This window comes from Pinus tabuliformis, chromosome 7 (assembly GCF_031772625.1).
Source record: "Pinus tabuliformis cultivar Carrire ecotype Pingquan chromosome 7, CPIR1, whole genome shotgun sequence".
NCBI lineage: Eukaryota > Viridiplantae > Streptophyta > Pinopsida > Pinales > Pinaceae > Pinus > Pinus tabuliformis.
In genome coordinates, this window is record NC_142293.1 from 701525879 (window position 1) to 701548223 (window position 22345).

A 22345-nucleotide genomic window follows, 5' to 3' on the forward strand; every position below is an offset into this window, starting at 1 on the left:
AAGGCCTGAAATTTTTTAGAAGCGTGTTGAGGTATCAAACCATGTTTTTTTTGGATATAACATCGTAACTTTTCATGTTATTATTCACACAGAAACCTATCCAACTGTGTATGAAGCGTGTCAATCAGAATCTATATGCGAAAATTATATCACTTTGAAAGTGACCTTCATGTTTTCACCCATATAATTTGAAAGATTATCACGTCAGCCCATTATTCATGAAAAATAAGATAAATAGTAATTCATACGAGTGTTTGAGTGAGCACGGGTGTGATGTTTCCATTTTGCTGGATGACACCTTTTCATTTCAAAGCGATAAGAATGTGAGCTGTAAACTCAACTCTACGCGAGGTTTTGAAGTCATTAGACGCCATCAAATCCATGGTGGAAAAAGCATGTCCTGGTGTTGTATCCTGCACCGATATTTTCACCATTGTTGCTCGAGATTCTGTGGCCTTGGTATAATATAACCTCATCAATATCAATACACTACTCTTCAATATGATTATATAATTAAAGACATTCAATTAAGGCTTAATATGCATATATTGTGTAGAGCGCAGGCCCTTATGGGGAAGTGGTACTGGGAAGGAGGGACTCCACAAGCGCTAGTGTAGACACCGCAAATACAGATATTCCATATCCAGCATTTGATGTGAATCGACTTGTTTCGACCTTTCAAAATCAAGGGCTTTCTCCTCGAGATATGGTTGCACTTTCAGGTACGCACTACACATACACACCCCCCTCGGTCCACGAGTATATCAATACTAAACCTATAGGTATATTGAGCTGTGGAACAATTATAATTAACAATATCGGCGGCATTTATATATGTTGTACAGGCGCTCACACCATAGGACAGGCACGCTGCGTAGTTTTCAGAAACAGAATCTACAACGAAAATACGACCATAGATGGGCGACATGCGAGTGTGATGCAGGGGAGGTGTCCCACCTCTGGAGGAGATAACAACTTGTCGCCTCTGGATTTTGGTAGTTCCACCCGGTTTGACAAAGAGAGGACTACTTCATTCCGATCAACAACTATTTTCGGGTGGGGACACTTTTATAGCCTCCATTGTCCACTCCTATGCAGCCAATCCTGCAACGTTTTTTAATGATTTCCAGCGAGCCATGATAAACATGGGAAACATCAAACCCCTCACTGGTACCAACGGTCAGATCCGCACCAACTGCAGGATCGTAAACAGTTAATTGCAGCCGATGGCGATTCATCCGCCCGCTCTACCCTACGGATATGTATTCTTTTTCAAAACATTCATAAGATCCATGCCACAATGTAATATTCACGGTTATACCACTGGTGTGGCAAAAGGTTGTGAATAAGTATATAGGTTACACATTCTTTCCAACACGTCGTGCACATTACTTTTTATTTATCTATCTGCTTTCTCATTCCCATTTTCAGTTCTAAATAAAACAAGAATATTAAATAATTTGGCGTGCCTCAACGCTCAAAACTCCGCAAGCTGAATAATGACAAAACTTTAATCCAAATCCTTTGACAAACTAAATTGGTCCTACATGGAATCCTCCTATCCTTTGGCTTTAGTGCATAATGAACCAACATTGTTATGTCTCTTGTCTCCATAGGCGCTTTCTATATTCTAATCAATGAGTGGCACTTTGAAAACTTCAAACACTCTTGAGGCATCATACAAGGAGATCCTTTCTCTCTCTTTCTCTTCATCCTCATGGCATAATGGCTAGGAAGAACCATCAAAGTTGCTTCTTAGCTTCACACCTTGAAAGGCCTGGTACTTCATGATAACACACCTCTGACCCATTAACAATTTGTTGAGGCTCTCCTTTTAAACCACCCATTTGTTCAGGAATCCAGAACCATGAAAGACATCATACAACTCTTTTCAGTAGCCTCTCACAATAGTATTAACCTAGAAAAGTAAAAAATCCTCTTCTTTAATACCTCCTAGATTACTAAAAGAATCATTATAAGAATTATGGATTTAAGCCAAGCTGCCTTCCTTCCAAATATTTAGTTGCTCCCTTTACTGATGCAATCATTAAGCACTATTGCTGGAGAGATATTCGAGATAAACTCAACAATAATCTAGATAGTTGGAAATTCTGCCTGTTAAACATTATTGGGTGACTTTTCCTCCTCCTATTGGTCCTCTAGTCCATGTTTTTATATGTCTTTTCTAACCTCAACGCGCCCAAGTGGGTTCTAAAAGGCATTAAGAAACTCCAAAGAGATTTCTTATGGGGTGGTAACAATTTCAAACAAAAGTTATTGCTTGTCAAATTGGACACTCTCTGCATGTCAAAAGCGGAAGGGGGGTTGGGTCTGTGTAATGGGCACAAAATTCTAGTGGATATTGGTCAAATGCACATCGGAGCCATAGATGCACTTATGGCACATGAAATATGCTAAAGACTAGGAAAAGAACAATATCAGTCAACTACCTTCTACTCCTCAAGGCTCCCTCATCTGGAACTTAGCTAGTCAAAACAAATTCATAATCGAAAAGCATAGCTTCTAGGAAATCCAAAATGGTCAAACTACTAGATTCTAGGAGGACTCCTAGAAGCAAAATCATAGCTTAGCCAACAACCTTCAACTCCCATTATGCTAGGACTATGCCCATAGATCATGAAGAATTTTAGTCCACCACTATTGGCTAGAAAATTAAAACACCTCTATTTGTCAATGGTAGCATCTAAGTTTATGGCAAGGGGGGGAGGATCAAAATATGTGGAGTGAACTCAACAACATATCCATCAGGAGGAAAGAAGGATCAAACACTTTGTGTTCGGGTTACAAAAGTGTGGGATCCTACTCAGTCAAAGAGGCATATTTATTAATGTAGCAATCATCTCAAGACAATCCTAATCCCTTTTAGAAGAACTTATGGTTCTCTAGACTATGGTCAGAAACATCCACCTTTAATTGGCTCCCATCAAAGCATCGAATCCTCACTTGGGATAAGTTGACCAAAAGAGGTTTTGAAGGCCCCCCATGGTGTTTTATGTTAAAAAATCAACAAGAGACGAAAGATCGCCTCCTTGACTCCTGGGAAGTTACAAATGCCCTATGGGATATTGTAGAGATATTGTAATAGAATTTCAATTTCTCAAGTAATTTTAATCTAAATCAAGAGAAACAATTCTACTATATTGATCTGCGGAATCTAATTCATAATTTAGAACAACATGCACAAACATGCAATAAGAAAAACCACACATGTAAAATATTTTTCTAGGGGAACCCAACTGGGGAAAACCCCTCAAGCCTCTTTTCATTAATCAAATGAATAGAATGTATTATAATTTTTTTCCTGCTCTAAGCACAACATGCAAGTCAATAACCTATCTATCTGCTCAATGAGAAGCTCTAACCCAAACTTAGTTAATTTCTTCCTCTGCCTGAGACCCTATTTTGTTGCACAAATCCTAAGGAATTAACCCCTATTTTTTAGGATTTTTTCTCCAATTGATTAAGCAATTTCCAAGGATTGATCATCTAACTACATGCAACACCTGTATACTCGAACTAGTTTACAACTACCTATTACACTACCTTGGAATCTCCACCATAGCTGAGGAACTCGAATTCCTTGCATGCGCTATTTATTTTGAGTTGATTGATTAATTAACTTGATGATCACTGAGTTAGAATGTTGTCCCACACAAATAACTTTCCACTAGGTCCATTACATGTTAGAACTAGTTTAATTGAACACAACTGGAAATAACTAACCTTGATTACTAAAATTTAGCAATCACACATGCTTAATTGAAATCCAAGCCCTCTAACTTGAATTTATTGAGCTAAGTGACAAGAGCCATGTCACACAAGTTAACTGCCTCCAAGTTGTCTACTGATGTGGAAATTCAAATTTTCTTAATTTAACCAAGGCAAAGTCAAATTGAGACTTTCTTGCTACACTTCTCAACACTCCCTCTTAGCAAGAAAGGCATTATCAACCACCCCTATCCTGCATCTGTGGAATTCAAACTTCCCTCTCGACAAAGCCTTTGTCAAGATATCATCATCTTTCTCCTCTGTAGGAATGTATTATAGTAACATTATCCACCTTTGCACATAGTCCCATAAATGACGATATCATATATCTATATGCCTGGAACAATTGTGAAATACCAAATTCTCAAAGAGCTTAATGCAACTCTGATTATCATAATAGATCATAGTTGGATCCATCGTTTGACCAAACAATCCCACAAGTATCTTTCTCATCCATATCGCCTCACATGTTTCTTGACTTGCAGCCATGTATTATGCTTCTACTAAGATGAGTGCCATAAATCTATGCTTCGTGTTGTACCAAGAAACCACTATGGACACAACACTAAAAAATTCCTCTTGATGTACTCTTTTGGTTGGATGGAGTCCCTTCCCAATTTTCATATGTGAATCCACACAACTTCACTCCCTCTATTTGTATGTACCATAATCCATACTGCATAGTGCCTCTGAAGTGTCGCAAGACATGCTTTATTACCTTCCCATACAATTTGGTCGGCCTAACCATAACTTGGCTCGGCTAGTTGACTACATAGCACACATTTGTATTTTCACAAGATACATCAGTAAACCCACTAGCTGCCAGTAAATGGTAGCATCAACCTCTTCACCTGAATTGGCATTCTCCTTCCTCCAGTTGGTCGCTAGAGGTGTCTCCATGGGCTTACAGCTCTCCATATGAAATCTCTGTAGTATCTTATTAGAATACTTGCCTTGAGACACAAACAATTCCTCATCACCTTGCCATAACTCCAACCCGAGGAAGTAGTGCATCAAAACCCATGTCCTTCATCTCAAATTCCCTTGCAAGGTCATCCCTGCAAGAGTTGATAAGTTGCTCATCACCTCTTAATATTAAATCACCAACATATAAAATAATCATAAGTAATTCACCTTCTACTAAAATATGATAGAGGTTTTGATACGCTTCACTTTAGGTGAATCCCAAACTAGTGAGATACTTGTCGATCCTGTTGTGCCAAGCTCGACGTATCTATTCGAGACTGTACAATGCCCGCTTTAGTCTGCAGACAAGTGACTCCTAATTAAATGTCTCAAAACCTTCTGGTTGCTCGATGTATACTTCCTTCTCAATAACACCATTGAGAAATGTTGTTTTTACATCCATCTGGTGGATCTTCCACCCCATCTGTGTAGCCAATGCAAGAATTGATCTAATGGATGAACACCTTGCTATGGGAACAAAGGTTTCCTCATACTTAATTCCCTCAACTTGAGATAATACTTTGGCCACAAATATGGCCTTATATATCTTTATGCTTGCATCTATTGCATGCTTCACCTCGAAGATCCATGTCAAACCCACAAATGATGTATCTGTCAGTCTTGGGACCTCTTCCAAAAAAATGTTCTTCATTATGGATTCATATTCCTCCACCATTGCATCAGCCCAAATAGGTTTCTCTTCTTCTTCCTCAAAAGAGGATGGCTTAGTCTCTACAAGCTCAGTCATTAGATCCATGTATCCAGAGTACCTCTCAGGTGATCTCCTTTGCCTGCACAAATTTCAAGGAGCTCCCACATTCTTTCTCACATCTTGCACCAAACTATTAACTTCCCTAGTTCTTTTTCTACCTTCTCTAGATGGTTTTGCTTGACTGGATGTCTCCACTCTACTTCCTCTCTAATTCTCCATTTGTTACTGCTCCACAACTTCCTTAGACTCCTCCTTTGGAGCAAAAATCTGCTCTTCTAGTGGGATCTGAAGCTCCCTCTCAAGAGAGCACCACATCACTTTCTCCTCATCAATTTGTACAACCCTTTACACAACTATCATTTTGAGGGAAGGGAGGTACACACGGTATTTACATGGAGTTTCAGTGTAACCTACAAAAACTCCCAACTCTATTGTCGACTAAATTTTCTTTCTCAAATCTTTGGAGACATGGTAGTAAATAGAGGCACTAAAAATTCTAAAGTGAGACACATCCAACTTTCTCCCTAAAAAAGCATCCTTTGATGTAATCATACCAATAATTCGATGAGAACTCTAGTTTTGCGAGTAGACTCTTGTGTTACATGCCCCTTCCCACAAATGTAGTGGAAGACCTTGGTCATGTAACATAGCCCTCACAGCTCCCATAAGCTATGGTTCTTTCTCTCAGTTACCCCATTCTGTTGTGGGTTGTGGGGTGTCATCATCTCTCTTCAAATGCCTTCTTTCACAGAGAAATCCTTGAAGTCATTCAAAACATACTCACCTCCATTGTCACTCCTCAGAGCCTTCACCTTTTTGTTGGTCTCTTTCTCAACTAGTGCCTTGAATTCCACAAACTTTGAGAATGCCTCATCCTTCTTCCACATGAAGAAGATCCATCACTTACTTGATAAATCATGAATAAAAATAACAAAATATTTATGTCTTGTAGAGGAGGTTGTAGAGAAAGGTCCACAAACATTAAAGTGAGCTCTTTCCAAGACCGCATGTGCTTTGTTGTCTCGATCATGGAATGTGGATTTTACATACTTCTCCAAGGTACAACCCTTGTATACATCTTGCTGCTCAAGTTCTCCTTCAAATAGGCTAGTGGTTTTTTGTTACATCATTTTTAAGGCGCCATGATACAAATGGCCCAATCTCCTATGTCAGAGAACACTGACACCATGACTCTGCACTTTCTCTACCTTACTACATAATGCAACACAATCTTCCACATTAAGTTTATACAATTTCTTCAGACAAACCCTGATCTGCTTCACCTGTCCAGTGGCTATGTGTCTTAGGAATGCTTTCCCTTTGGTGAAGATAACATCATAACCACAATCTTCCAAAACTACTACAGAGATGAGGTTCTTCTTTAAGCCTGGTATAAACATTACATCTTTGAGGTGAAAAGGGTAGCTCGACTCCCTCTTAAAGGTTAATGTATCATTCTTGGTAGCAATGTACCTTTCGTCATCCCTGAACTCAATATGCATCTGCAGATCTTTCTCCTCCAAGTGACTGAAAAACTCTCTACACCCTTTCATGTCGAACGAGGCACTTGAATTCAAGTACCACACACTCCCCATCATAGTGCTGGCCTTGCATGCGATAAGGGTGAAGTCAAGCTCAAAATGTGAATCCAAAGCTTCACCTGCTACTCCAACTGAGTTCTTCTTGCAATACATTTTGTGTGGACACTTTGTAGCATAGGGCCTAAATTCATGACAATTGAAGCATTTTATTTTGGACAAGTCTTTCTTCTTGCCCCCTTGGCTGGATTCTGGATTGGTTTGAGATCTCTTCCCATTTCCCTTCTTTCGCCTTCAACCCAATGAAAATTTTATTCATCCTCTCCTTTGGACGAGGTTCCATCTTTGGTATTTCGCTTGATCTCTTCTTATACCAAATTAGGCAACAAGTGTTCCCAATTTGGTATTTTCTCCCTCCTGTTCACTGAGTCATGGTAGCTATGCCATCTTTTGGGAAGGCCTAGAAGAGTTAGGCTCAAGAGGTCAGCTTCTGGAACATTCACACCAACCCCTCCAAGCTCATCCCGAACTTGTGTAAATCTAGTGAGGTACCGTGGAACAGTGTCATTCTTCTACATCTTGATATTTTGAAGTTTGTCTTTGAGGGCCAGTTTTCTATGGTCACTTCTATTCTCGAATAACTCTGTTAGTTCCTTCCACATTGTGAAAGGAGTTTCTTTCCCATGGAGATTTGAGAAAATATGGTCTCGCACTCCCTCTAAGATTATTCTCCTCACCTTGGTTACATCTTTCTTCCATTGGCCTAGGTTCTATACATCAATTGATCCTAGTTTTGGAATTTCTGTCTTGACATATTCTAGCAATCCATTGTCATCAAGAACAACCTCCATGTGATCCTTCCATGCAATGAAATTTGAGTTTCCTTCCAAGGAATACTCTAATCTTAGCCCATTGAAGGTCATTCTCCCAACTCTAAAGAGATCGTGCTACACGTAAGCTGCAAATTTAAACCTCTCGAGGAACAACGACGAAATGCGTGTTCTAATGTGAATCCTGCTCTTATAGCATGTAGAAATATGGTGATAAAATTGCAATAGCTCAAGAAATTTTAATATAACTCAAGAGACACAATACTAGTCTACTTATTTGCGGAATTTAATTCATAATTTAGAACACCATTCATAAACATGTGATAAGAAAAAGCACACATGCACAATATTTTTCTAGGGGAACCCAACTAGGAAAAACCCCTCAAACCTCTTTGCATTAATCGGATGAATAGAGAATGTATTACAATTGCTTACCCACTCAAAGCACAACCTATAACTGAATAACCTATCTCTTTTCTCAATGAGAAGCTATGATAGAGACTTAGTCAATTTCCGCCTTTGCTTGAGCCCCTATTTCCTTGCGCAAATCCTAAGGAATTAGCCCCTATATTTTAGGAATTTTCCTCCAATTGATTGCACAATTCCCAAGGATTGATCATCTGATTTTCCCAAGGATTGATCATATGATTGCATGCAACACCTGTACACTCAAACTAGTTTACAACTTCTTATCACACTGCCTTGGAATCTCCACCACAATCGGGGAACTCAATTTCCTTCCATGAACTAGCTATTTTGGCTTGATTGATCAATTAACTATATGATCCAATACTATCGATATTCTCATTGACAATTTTCTCAACATCTCTCATTTCCTCATCATTTCCATGTAAATCCACATCTCTTTCAAACTCCCTAGTTTGTACCTCCACATCTTCTTCAGTCTCTCTATTTTGTACTCCCACATCTTCTTCAAGCTCTGTATTTGGTACCTCCACATCTCCTTCTAGCTCTCTATTTTATATATCCGCATTTCTTTTAGCCTCTCTATTTTTCCTTAGTGCTATCCTCTTTGCTTTTAGTTTCTCATTTTTTTCCTTTAAATAAGTTCTAATTCGATCGTACTTTCATTTACAATTCTTTTAGTTTCCAATTTTCATAAATTTAGAAATATAAAATCTAATTCCAAAACAACACAAATGAGTTTAAGATTTTAATACTACAAATGATTCAAGACAAATTCAAATATATCAAAGGGTAATTTCTTTATGGTGATTCATAATTTAATCTAAAATAATTTTTATATATCTTCCCCTTTAGAGAAAAAAAAAATCCAAAATATTTTTTTTCCGTAGGAAATAAAATAGTATTTCATTTCCATAGAAAAACAATAAAATACGGCTTGTTCTCCCCCCACAACAAAAACAAAAAAAATCTCATAGAAAACTTTATAAAATCAAAATATCCTTTTCTATATGAAAAAAATAAATATTTGCTTTCCATAGAAAAAATAACAATATTTAATTTTCATACAAAAACAATAAAATATGGCATTTTCTTTCATTAAAAAAAAAAGTCATCTGTTATGAATATAATTCATAACAAGTTAATAAATATAAATATTAAATAATTAAATATTAATTAGGTTAAATAGTGGTTAAGTTAAGTGAAAAGGCATGTCTAAAAGACATGCCCATTCATGAAAGGTCACCTGTTGAGGTATAAAAGCAGGGCCTCATTGTAATATTCAAAAGCATCTTATATCATCTTATACAATTTATATATTAATAAATTATTATTATTAAATACCTGTGTGTATTTTTACATTCATGCCCTCAAGCTATCAGTGTTCTTGCTTCAGCTATAGTTTTTATGCTTCAATGGTATCAGAGCCATGGCACATGATATAATCATGTGGGCCTTTGAACGTAGTTCGCCGCACAATGTGCCATTACATTCACATCCTGATTACGTTGAATAATTTAGTATTCAAGAAGCATTTCAGCGATTAGAAAAATAAATTGCAGAAGTTAATGAATGTCGAAAGAAAATCAACAATGAGGAAGATGCAAAAGTTTCAAGTTAACTACATAAGACTATAGGTACAAACCAGTCATTTCTTCTTCATGAGGAAACCAACGGTCTATGATTTGAAGGCAGTGGGGATGATGTGAGTATTTCTGCTATGGTCGTCTCCATTCAAAAAGTGGAACTGAAAGAGCCTAAATCTGGTCCAATTAAGGTGGTGCCAGTTATTGATAGCAATGATGTGGTATCTATTCCATTGCATGATTCCACAACCACTACCATATCTGAGAATGCAAGGAATGCTCAGGCTTTGCAGAATGCTGAATGAGAGCGAGATAGAATGGTCAGAGAAGCACATAAATGTGCCATCGATGCACAAAATAAGACAAGAAATGATGTAGTTATGGCTATTAATGAGTTCCTATTTTCACTTGATATTGACAATATCAACTTGGTTAAGTTGCAGTGTTACATGAAAGAAAGCAATATCATTCATAAGCTAAGCAGCTATGTGGAGAAACATATTTTTCCAGAGGGTGAACTTTTGCAATCTTAGCATACTTAGGTTGGAATCTTGGAGTGGAAAGCAACGCACTATCTAGTTTTCACACGTTGGCAAATTTTCTTCTTGCATTAACAAATGATGACAATGATGGAAGAATTATTGTTTCAAAGACAACCACAGCTAGTCTAGAGGAACATAAAGAAGGATTCCTTAAGTTTTTTTATGCTTGATGCAAAGAAAATTTCTACAGAGATGGTAGATCAAGCCCACACTACTGTTTTGGCAAGTGGAACACTTCAGCCAGTAGATGAGATAAAGGAACAACTATTCCCTCACCTACTACCAAATCAACTGTACTTATTCTCTTGTGACAGTGAAAGTGTTACCATTGATCACGGCAATTTTAATAAAGAGCAATGGCTTGAGTTCATAGAGCTTGAAAGATCCCAAATAGAGGTTCATGCAGTTGTGCATGAATAGCCTACTAAATTATGCATAATGCATAAGCAGGGCAATAAAACGTACTGAAAAAAATCAGGAATTACAACATGAATCTGTAGTGAATATCGTATTGAATTTATCCAATATTTCAATGTAGTTTTTTTGTCTTTTAAGATTTATGCAATGATTAGAACTGGATCCATAGCTATTGCAGCATCAACAATGGAATCCTTGTTAGATCTGATGGTAGGAGGGATTCTATGGTTCACACATTTGTCAGTGAAGAATATAAACATCTACAGGTATCCAATTTGGAAACTAAGGGTACAACCTATTGGGATTATTGTATTTGCTACCATAATGGCAACTCCAGGATTCCAAGTGCGGATTGAAGTTGTTAGGAAGTTGATTGAAGACAAAGGTTCTACTAAGATGTCACACTAATAGCTAGAATGAATATATATCATTATATTGTTCGCCAATGGAGTAAAATTAGCTCTTTGGTTGTACTGTAAAACCTCTAAAAGTGAGATAGTATGAGCTTATGCAAAGGATCACTATTTTTGATCTTGTCACCAATGTAGTTGGTTTAGTTGCAGCTGTTCTTGGTGATAAATTCTTCTGGTGGATTGACTTGGCTGGAGCAATTGCTCTTGCTCTTTATACTGTAATTAATTGGTCTACAACTATTCTTGAAAATGCCGCATCTTTGGTTGGACAAACAACACCTCCTAGAATGCTACAAAAAATGACTAACTTGGTTATAAAGCATGATCCTTTAATCCAGCGTGTAGATATAGTCCAGGCATACCCTTTTGGTGTTGTATGCCTTGTAGAGGTAGATATAGAGATACCAGAGGATTTGCCTTTGCAAAGTCTCTCGTATTGTGTGAACGACTTCCAAAGTCACGATCCATCCTGCGGTCTCGTCAAAGTGGTGGCTGTTTGGTGGATCAATCAAGCCACGATGCTAGGCATCGCTTTGTTGGCAGAGAATGTCATCCCACTGCCCCAAAAGTCATTAAAATATATCTGCCAAACTTGCCACTACACCTCCTACACTCCTTGACACCCCTTTCGGCTTGTTGTCCATTGCGTTGTCCTTGACACCCCTTTCGGCTTGTTGTCCATTGCGTTTTCCTTGACATCACTATCCATGAATCATCATCTCCTTGTCTAGTCCTGTCCCTCTGTCTGCCATTGTCCATGTTTGCCTCGACAATTAGTGTTAGAAAGGGTGGACAGGACTTTCATTTGGCAACTTACTACGCACACATCGCACTGTTAAAAAAATGTGTCGTCTCCGCTGTCAAATGATGTGGCCCCTGCTCAAAGGTCAATGGGAAGGGTTGACATCGGTTCATGTGGTCTCGGTATATATAAGGGATACATCGTGACTACTCCAGTAGGCTCAAGACACTTATTCCTTGTGTTAATACATAGTATGGGGCAACTATAGCATAGGTCCTGTTGCGTTGATGGTGGTGACTTTTGGATCGGGCACCAAAAGACAGATGGTCAACCAACTATCAAACCGTCCAGCAACCTCTCCGATTCGGCATGTTAGTCAACATGTTTTTTCGAAAACTGGCATTTAGTTAATTTAATTCAATTTAATTTATATAATATATAGATTGTAGTTATATATATATATATATATATATATATATATATATATATATATATATATATATATATATATATATATATATATATATATATATATATATATATATATTATTTAATTATAATTTAATTAATTAATTAATATATTTTAATTAATTAAATTATATTAAAAAAATCAATCAGTATCTAAAAATAAATAAAATCAATATTTAAAAAAAAAAACAACAACAACAACCTTGGACTCAAAATAGAGTTACGAGCGAGCCAGTAGTGACAGAGACCTTCCACCTTCCATATGCCGAGACACAACAGCGAAGATAGTTGCCAGCAATATAGCTTTGAGGACAAAGCTTCTGAAGGAAGGGGCTATGTTATGAATATAATTCATAACAAGTTAATAAATAAAATAAATATAAATATTAAATAATTAAATATTAATTAGGTTAAATAGTGATTAAGTTAAGTGAAAAGGCATGTCTAAAAGACATGCCCATTCACGAAAAGGCATGTCTAAAAGACATGCCCATTCACGAAAGGTCACCTGGTCACCTGTTGAGGTATAAAAGCAGGGCCTCATTGTGACATTCAAAAGCATCTTATATCATCTTATACAATTTATATATTAATAAATTATTATTATTAAATACTTGTGTGTATTTTTACATTCATGCCCTCAAGCTATCAGTGTTCTTGCTTCAACTATAGTTTTTATGCTTCATCATCTCTTTTTCCCCATACCAAGAAAACAATGTTTATAGTACCTTTAACAAAAAAATTCTCCAAAGATTAAATTAGTTTGTCATGCTTTGCACTTTTATTATTTTGTTCTCAAGGGAAACTTTTGGTCGAATATTTATACAACTCTTAGCTAAAAGAATTATACACTAAAATGCAGGTCGATTGATAAATAATCAAGTCGTCTGAAGGAAATATTCTCTGCCCAAACTCTCGGCCGAGAGTTTGAAAATCTTTCAGTGAAGAGTTTGCAAATCTTTCGGTTGAGAGCTTTCTCAGGGCCAACCTCTCGCATGAAATTTTATAAAGTTCTTTACCGAGATTACTGGCAAGACAATATTCTCTGTCCAAACTCTCGACCAAGAGTATGGGAAGGGAAGCATTCTTTGCTCAAACTCTCAGCGAAGAGCTTTAAATTTTCTTGGTTAAGAGTTTTTGTAGCATTAACCTTGTATGATTAACACAAACCAGAGTTGCAAAAACTCTCAGCTGATAGATTTATGTTTCTCATTCAAGAGGTTCTTACAACTCTTGACCAAATATTTTCTCTGTTGAAAGTTTTCGGTCAACGAAAATTGGAATAAAATCGATGATTTTTAGGAAATAGCTACTTCATAGGAGGTGAATCCCTGCCAAATTTAGGAGTTAGCTGACACCTTTGGTACCATTAGATTCAACTCTTATTCTAGTTTTGAATGACATAAGTTTCATTCATTTTCATGAGGAAATGATATTTATTAATAATTTTATACTAAACTCTATCACTGGAGATTTCTAGATTTTTGAAAATTACCTGAAATGAAAAATCAATAACTTCAAAATTGAAACACCAAATCATTTGAACATTCACTCGATACTTCCTCTATGTGTCCTCTTCAAAATGGTACTTTCAGATGACTTATTTATGATCACATTAAAATGAAAATTGATAGATAGTTGAATGAAATTCTCAAAGAAAATATGTGTTTCTAGCTACAGAAGTTGATAAAACATAAAAGTTCACAATTTTATGTCATAAACAACCTAAAAGTGTTTCTCGATGTCACATTTTCATCATTGATTCATGAATCCAACCATAGGGAAAACTCTTCCTACCCCGAAGAATAAAAGGATGGACAAAATTCCTTTGAATTTTTGGTTAACAAATTATCTTAATATTTGGGAAATTGACAAGTTATCTTCATATATATGGAGGATTAACAATTCTTTCTTTAATATTGTTAACTAATATTGTTATGTTAGTTAAAAATAATACATCGATAGAAAAGAAGAGAGAAAGGAAGAGAAAAAATCATAATTAGCCATACATTTGTATGGTATTTTTTTTTCAAATGGAAACATAAATTTTACTGTAAAAGATATCATTTACATTGTAGTTTATAACAAATTTTGAAGTTTAATTCTTATTATGATTCTTCATTATTTGGTGTTACCATGAATTTATATTAAAGATTTTATATCAAACATTTAAGTCCTGTAGCATGCATTGGTGAATTGAGTTAATGGAAAATTAATTTCATTTTATATTCTAAATAATAATGAAAATTTCCTCTTAACTGCTAATTTCTTAATTTTATGATAAACTAATTTTATTTTTTTGTTCATTACAATTTATTTGAGGTTAGAGATAAATCTCAAATCATAAAAAATTAATAAATTAAGACATTCAATTTAATCACCTCATTCACTAAACCCTAAAATAAAACTAGCACCAAAAAAATTAAAACTTATTAATTTTCTATACCTATTTAATTATCTTCCACAATCTTACATTATTTACTAAACCCTAGAAAGAAAATGTCACCCAAAAAAAATTACAACTTATTAATTTTCTATAGCTATTTAATTATCTTCCACAATATTACATTATTATATACATCTTTCAACTACCGAATAATAAACTGCCAACCTTATTTGTAACTGTGATTTTGATATAGATATTTTTCCAGAATTATTATATAAAACCTAAACAAATTTTCAGACCTTAAAAAATACTTTGACTTACATTAAGTAAATTGCTCTCAATAATATAAATGTAAATATCTTACTATATTATTTCTCATCTTTATTTATCATCCATGGTTGTTAAAATCTCACTATTAAAAAAGACTAAAGACTTACACTACCTAGATGGCATGAAAACTAAATTTAAAAAAAAAAATTAAAAAAATAAAGATTATAAGGGATAAATGAATAGCGGAGGCATTTCTATCACCTTTCTATAGATACGGTATAAACGTATGTCCTCAGGATACCCACTCTAGCTAAAATTCTAGTGAATCTATTAACCATCATGAATCAAAGTGTGGGATCTTACAAGTCAATATTTACAGAATTGTAAGTTATATGATGATTATTTTTTGGGTTATTACCGGTTTTAAATAAAAGTTATTTAGTAGTCAGATTTTTTTTTTAATTTAAATATAATTTAATTAAATAAAAAGTAATAAAGATAAAAATTTTATTACAAAAATAAATCAACTAATAAAATTTTGTATGGTCGAATATCATTATTAAAAATTAATAAATAGATTAATTAATATTGTTTATATTAACATACATATATCTATGTATATGTATTTTATTTTTATTAACATATATAATTATTTATAATTAAATTTATTAAAATATGTTCTTATTATTTAAATTGAAAATATTGTGAAAAAATTATAATTCGTGAAAATACAAATAAATATTAACAAGTTCACAATTGTAGTTTCAAATAAAAAAAGAAATAGCAAAACCAACCCATGGTATGACAAAGATTGTAAAAATGCAAGGAGAGCAATTAAGGAAGTTGTTGATGAATCTCTTAAAATGGGCAAAATAAAAATATGCAAAGCCCTAAGTAAAAGGAAAAAGAGGCAATACATTCGTAAAAGACAAGAGAATCTCTTACACCTCTCTAAGGTATCTCCTAAGAAATTTTGGGGGTAGATTCTGACTAGGAAAACTAAAGATAATAATAAAATTGCTTTACACGATTGGAATTCCTATCTTAAAAAGCTTTATGAATCTCCAAATGTCATGGATAACTTTGAAACCCTGCTCACAACAAAAGAATTTTTCTCATTAGAAGACATTGATTTTGGGGTTAAATGCCTTGCAAATGGGAAAGCTAAGGACATCAAATGTTACCAGGTAAAAATCTTAAAAATTGGAGGTCATGTCCTCATCCTCCACATCCATAGGCTTTTGAATCAAGCAGTCAAGCAAGGGTTCCCTAAACCTTGGACTGAGAGTGTCATTATCCCTATTTTTAAAAGTGGGGATACAAATAACCCCTCTAATTATTGGACCATTATGATCAGCCCTCTCTTAGCCAAGCTATATGGTATTATTTTGGAAAAGAAGTTGAGCATATGGCTTGAAAGTGAAGGTAAGCAGGCTAAAGGCCAAGTGGGTTTTAGAAGGCATCACTCAACAACAGACCACCTTGTTACACTTGGGATCATTGTGGAGGAATGTCGTAATGATAAATCCAATCTCTTTTGTTGCTTTGTGGACTTTAGAAAGGCTTCGATACGGTTCCTAGAAACAACCTTTGGAATAGATTAGAAGAGCTAAAGGGTTCCTTTCGAGTTGAGAGCTGCCACTATAAGATTATATGAGAATGTAATTTCCAAGATAAAAAGAAATGAGGGGTGGTCGAAAGATATTAAATGTAATATTGGAGTTAAAAAAGGTTGCCCCCACTCCCCTACCCTATTTGGCATTTACATCGACAAGCTTGAAGGTTATTTAGAGGAAGCAGGTTGTGCTGGCACGATCTTAGATGGGATAGTCATCATCCTTCTCTCTATACTGACAATATTGTTCTTTTCACAAGGTGCCCATCTGATCTTGATAAGCAACTTAGGCTTCTTAAGGATTTCTGCTCTACCATGGGTATGACTGTTAACACTGACAAAACAAAAGTTATGATCATCAAATCCAAGAAGGACACTTACGCTAATTTTATGTATGACAGTAATAACTTGGAGGAAGTGTATTGTTACAAATACCTAGTAATTGGTATTCATCACAAGCTCAACTGGAACTATAGCATTGAGAAAAGGATTAATGGGGGCTGGAAAGCTTATTTTGGTCTTGAAAATAATTGTAAAACGACAAGCCTTGTAATGTGGGATAAAAAGAAGTTCCTCTTTGAAACTTTAGTCACTCTTGTTATCTTATATGGATGTGAGGTCTGGGGTTGTAGCATCTCTAGAGAATCCTAGAGAAATATTGAGCAAATCCAGAAGCATTTTATAACGTATAACCTGAAACTTAAAAGCAATACACCCTATCCTATTCTCCTTATAGAAGTAGGTCTTTCGCCTATTGAGAGCCTAGCTATGACTAGGCGTCTATTGTACAAGCACAAACTCAATAACATAGGAGATCATAGACTTCCTAAGCTAGCTTTAAATTCCAGCCAAAACCACCTAAGGCTCAAGCGGGGGTCGTATAAAGACACGAGGGCTTGGTTAAACCTTTGGAAGATCAACAAGAATTATGCATTGCAAAACATTAATAACATTAAAAATATTGTTAATTCTAAGTTCAAAGAAAAAAAGTGGTGTGAGAAAGATTTAGCAGCTAAAAGAAATTTAAGTTATTATAAGAAGGTCATCAACCCCAACCTATAAGATCAAAGTTATCTCTCTGTTTTAACTAGCTCAAAGAAGAGAATTAATATAGCGAAGATTAGAACGAACTCTCATGAGCTCCATAGTGAAACAGGTCGTTGGGCAGTTCCTAAAACACCATGGATGGAAAGGATCTGCCATCTCTATGAGAATAGGAACATCGAGGATGAAAACCACTTCCTCTTAGAGTGCCCCGCATACAACCACATTAGATCTTAGTTTCATAATCTTTGTCACAACACTGACCTTCCTAGCGTTTTACGATGTCAAAATAATAGTGAGCTCGGGAGGCTTTTGTCCAAGCTTTTTGAGCATAGGAATAAAATCTTAAATCAAACTAAATAATTTTTTTCTTTAGGTCCAATAGACCAAAATTTGTTCTCAGCGGACGTTAACCATCATCATCTTCATCATCATAAGTAAGGGAACAATATCTTAATTAAATCTAATTTCAAAATCAAACATATTTTAAACTTAAATTATTTGGTTTTACTAGATAAAAATGTAATAATCTACAATTGATTTTCTTTTTTTCTATTATATTTTCTTATTTATTAATTTTTATTTTCTAAAATATACCTATACATTAATGTTATAACTTCTTTTTCTTATTTTTTATATATATCATTCATTCATATATATATATATAATATATAAAATAAAAATTAATATAAATAAATAAATATTTTAATTTTAATTTTAAAATTAAATTAAATCAATATTTTTATTTTATTAATAATATAATTTATAATAAAAAATATATGACATAATTATTTTGTTTTTATAAAAAATTCATGGACAACCACATTAATCCTTATAACATCCATAAGAACTCTTATAATAGCACAATCTTCTTAGATATAATAAAATTGTTTTTTTCGATACCATTTATTTTTTTAAATATGGTATAACATATGGCCAAGTATTTTATATACATAAAATAAGACAGTAAGACAATCCTATTAAATATGACATTATTGTGTTATATCTTACTAGATATAATAATGTTAGTTCATTTTCCTTGATAACATTTGTTTTTTTAATAAGTATATACTATATGGCCATGTCTTTTATATACATAAAAGAAGAAAATAAGACAACCTTGTTAAATATGGCATTGTTTTGTTAATGTCTTGGCCGTGTTTATTGTTTTGTAGTGATTTACACCATATCCAAGTGTATTTACTATGTGTAGGTGAGTAGTTGTAGTGACTTACATCATAGAAGTGTATTTTTTTTAATATGTGTGAAAGTTTTGATATACATATATATTTATATATTGATTTTAATATTTTGTATTTTAAAATTTATATTTACTTAAAATTAATTTTTGGTGATTTATATAATATATTATAAAATGTTATTTGCTAAATTTAAAATTAAAATACATTTTGTATTTTTATTTATTTTTATGAAAGCTTAGCATTGTTTTAAATTTGGCTTAATTTTTTAAAGTTTTAGATAGGTAAAAGTTGGTAATGAATGTCACTATGGAATGTTTTTAATTTAATATAGGTGTTATTATGGAAAGCCCCTAATCTAGTGTGATTGTCATCTTAGACATAAAATCTAGTGTGATTGTCATCTTAGACATAAAACAGTTACATGAACATTGTTGTTAAACTTAATAGGAAGCCTAACTTAAGCATGACACAAATCAACCTGTCATGACCACAAGAATTGTTCATTATGACTTCAATATTTATATAAATCAATCCACCATGAGTACAACTACTATTCATTAGGGCATCAACATTCATACCCGTCAACCCACCATGATGACAACTGATGATCATCAAGCTTTAGTTTGATGAAAAGTATAATGTGTGTGGGGAAGATTTTATTGATAATAAGGCTGAGAGGTGTTTTAGATAAATAAGTGAATATATGTTTAAAATGCTCAAACAAAAACCTTCTTAAGATGTTGGAATTTGAGATGAGTACATATCTATTACAAATTTTCAATATTCTAAATTTTACATTAAATAGAAAGATAATCCACTTAATACAATAATTTACGATAAATTAAAAAACAAATCAGAAATTTAATTTAAGAAGATTTTCTAAATAGATTACATTCTCTAAAAGTAAAGTTATTGCAATATTTATACTTTATTATTATCATAATTTTATTCAACGATATTCGAATCACATAAGAGTTATATTGAACATTTATATATAAGAGTTAAATTAAAACATTTATATATATTTGGATGGGGAAAATTCCACTTCCCCAAGTTAGTAACTATGCTTTAAACCTTTATTTGACAATTGAGAATTTTCTAAATGCTTCGTTAATGTGAGAAAAAATACGACTGCGAGCAGCCACGGAATGAATACGTTCCACTGAATTAGCGTCCTTTTTATACGTTGCTTACGAACAGATTGCATAGGATTGGATTGGCTTGAAATGAATCCTTCCGCCACGCATAGCGTAATAAAGTACCAATTCCAATTCACAGTTTGGACTTGTTCAAAAATGGTCGTACTGGTTGCTGCGGACGTACCAACTTCCTGGCTTGACTAGGGCCTGGATTCGTACGCCAAACACCTAGGGAAAATCACATCACTAGCCGAGACACGGTTGAAATTTGACGGGCATTTTGCTAGTCGCAGGCCATTTTGCCCATAAAATACGTTGAAATTTTTAAAATTACCCTCGGGCATGAAGTGTTTGAAAGGGTCAGATCAAAAACTTGTTCAAAATGGTCGTACTGGTTGCTGCGGACGTACCAACTTCCTGGCTTGACTAGGGCCTGGATTCGTACGCCAAAACACACATGCAAAATCGGCAATTCCTATTTCCAACCCCATTGAAACATAAATGCAGCCTGACATGCAAGGGATATAGCAGTTGCTTTGTTGCTAAAATGCCAAAGTCAACCCCATTGAAACATAAATACAAGAGAACTGCTATATCCCTTGCATGTCAGGCTGCATTTATGTTTCAATGGGGTTGGAAATAGGAATTGCCTGCAAAATCACATCACTAGCCGAGACAGGGTTGAAATTTGACGGGCATTTTGCCAGTCGCAGACCATTTTGCCCATAAAATACATTGAAATTTTTAAAATTACCCTCGGGCACCCTCGGGCATGAAGTGTTTGAAAGGGTCAGATCGTATTTTTGAGGGCTAAGGTTTTTTTTTTGAAAACGTCATTAACAGGTTATTTAGACACTGACACCTTTCCATTTCAACTTGGAAGGGACATTATAATAAGTCCATAATGATCTTATCTACAAATAAACTTTAATTTCAAAATCTGAAAATGTTTACTACAAAATTTTGGAATTCGAACAAAGTGTTCTTACAACACTTAATTTTGAAATCCGAAAAGTTTGCTTGCACTTTGATTTTATCTTCATAATTATAAGATTTCCGGTTTATTATAGTTTGAAATCCGAACAGTTTGTTTGCACTATATTTTTATCTTCATAACTATAGGATTACCTGGTTATTGTAGTCTTGCAGTCTAACTATAATATTTTTAGAGTTGTATAATTGTTTAGGTTTTGTTAATTTGTGAGTAAGGGTTTGAAAAGTGGTTAGAGAAGAAAAACCCAGGTGCTTTCCGATGATGATTTTGAGGGATTGAAAAAATTAGAGGATCTTGACTTTATTTTATATTTGTGATTGTGGCTTCAATCAGATTTGCTGAAAGATATTATTCATGACCATTTGGCTCTTGAGACCTGGATTATTAATAACTATTTTAGGTTTTTTCTGGATTGGAATTAAGTATAGTATCTTTTAAAGAAATTGTAGATTTTTATGGATATTATTCATGACTATCTGGTTGTTCAGAGTTGGGTTATTAATAACTATTTTAGGTTTGTTTTGGATTGGAATTAAATATAGTATCTGTTAGGATTCCAAGAAACTCTCCTAGGTTGTAGCTCGGAGATGCCTGGTAACATATAAATTCAACTATTGTTGCAATGGATGAATGGAAGGAATGATGCTTGTCCAAGCCAGATAACCACTTCTACTTTGTTTCACTCCAGACATGCGTGAACACCCCCAGACTACAAGGCTTTAGACCACCAACTACTCACAGTTTAGATATTGGATGAATATGGAGAATACTGACCACATCAGCAGATGCATAAGACCATGTGATGGCCGGCTGCAACTGGTAAGGAAGTCTGCAAATCTAATCCACTAATGCACAAATAGGATGACAACTCTCTTGCATTAGACAGAAAGAAACCTGGACCACCTATTCAATGAGGCATACAAGATTTTAACACAGAGATAGGATGACAGTTAACTAATGCTAAACATCAAGAGTTTAAGAACACAACATATCAGGCATAGCTTAGAACAGAGGAAAATGGAAAGTGAGCAGTTAACAACAAAAGAAGCTTGTATTAGCTGAAAATGAAGACGAGACGCTGCAAGTGACAAAATATCTACAGTCTCTAAAAGTTGAACCTTACATCAAAATGCTAACCATCCAACCCTGATTACATCTTGTTTCCGGGTATTTATAGATTTACATTACAAGGACACTTTGGCCATCTTAGGTATGGAGGGGTCATAATTGACCACCAACTGCATTGAACTGCCTGACGGGGTCTCT

The 22345-nt window shown here is 34.5% G+C and overlaps 1 pseudogene; it reads left to right on the top strand.

The window, feature by feature from the left end:
* Nucleotides 1–381: 381 nt before the first annotated feature.
* Nucleotides 382–11839, top strand: LOC149249450 (metal tolerance protein 4-like; annotated as a pseudogene).
* The last annotated feature ends 10506 nt before the right edge of the window (nt 11840–22345 follow it).